Source organism: Orycteropus afer, unplaced genomic scaffold (assembly GCF_000298275.1).
Source record: "Orycteropus afer afer isolate SDZICR_OR568_19922 unplaced genomic scaffold, OryAfe1.0 scaffold00030, whole genome shotgun sequence".
Classification (NCBI taxonomy): domain Eukaryota; kingdom Metazoa; phylum Chordata; class Mammalia; order Tubulidentata; family Orycteropodidae; genus Orycteropus; species Orycteropus afer.
In genome coordinates, this window is record NW_006921617.1 from 5,451,260 (window position 1) to 5,451,981 (window position 722).

Consider the following 722-nt stretch of genomic DNA (forward strand, 5'->3'; position numbering starts at 1 on the left):
ATATATGGTAGTAGAATTTAGTAAACAAACATATCTGTTTGGAAAACCAAATTGGTCCCTTGGTTTGAATGTCTGGAATTTGAAATCATTCATTTTTATAGATAAAATACTTTAAAGATCATTGGTACTTCGAGTACAGCTTTTGAGTTGAGTTTTTTTCACACGCATCCTTTGGCTTTTTAAGGTTCCCTTAGTTTCTGTTTTAAATTATTATGGTAATAAGTTTGTCAATTCAAAGCGTAGTCATGTGATTTTTTTTTGGTTATTGAAATGTAAATCTCAGTGATGACCAAACTTGTAAGAAATTACTTTAATATTTTCATTTGGATCTACTTCTTACCTTTTGTTTTACCTCTTGTTTATATTGGTTAACTTTCCAATATAGGTAGATTCGTTATTTTATTATCATGTGTTAACCTGTGAATCAAAGACATCTGGTATTTGGCAGTAGCATTTTAAAATATTTTCATTCTTTTTATAATCTTGAAATTTATTTCAGAAAGCACTGATAAAATCAAGGTACAAGCTATACTTTTAAATTTAGACATAACAATAAAGGAACATCTAGTTCTAAACGCTTTGCATAGTTCTGTTGTTGTTGTTGTTATGTGCCGTCAAGCTGGCCCTGACTCATAGCGACCCCTCCTTGGGTTGCTGAGGCAGTATCACTACGGAAGTAGGATTGCCCAACCTTCCTTCCGAGGAGTGGCTGGTGGGTTTGA

At 32.8% G+C, this 722-nt stretch overlaps 1 protein-coding gene across 1 annotated transcript in view; it reads left to right on the forward strand.

The window, feature by feature from the left end:
• The window catches only part of SS18 (SS18 subunit of BAF chromatin remodeling complex), a 137,458-nt gene that overhangs the window by 112,826 nt on the left and 23,910 nt on the right, over window positions 1–722 (forward strand). The gene's annotated exons all lie outside the window — the stretch shown is intronic.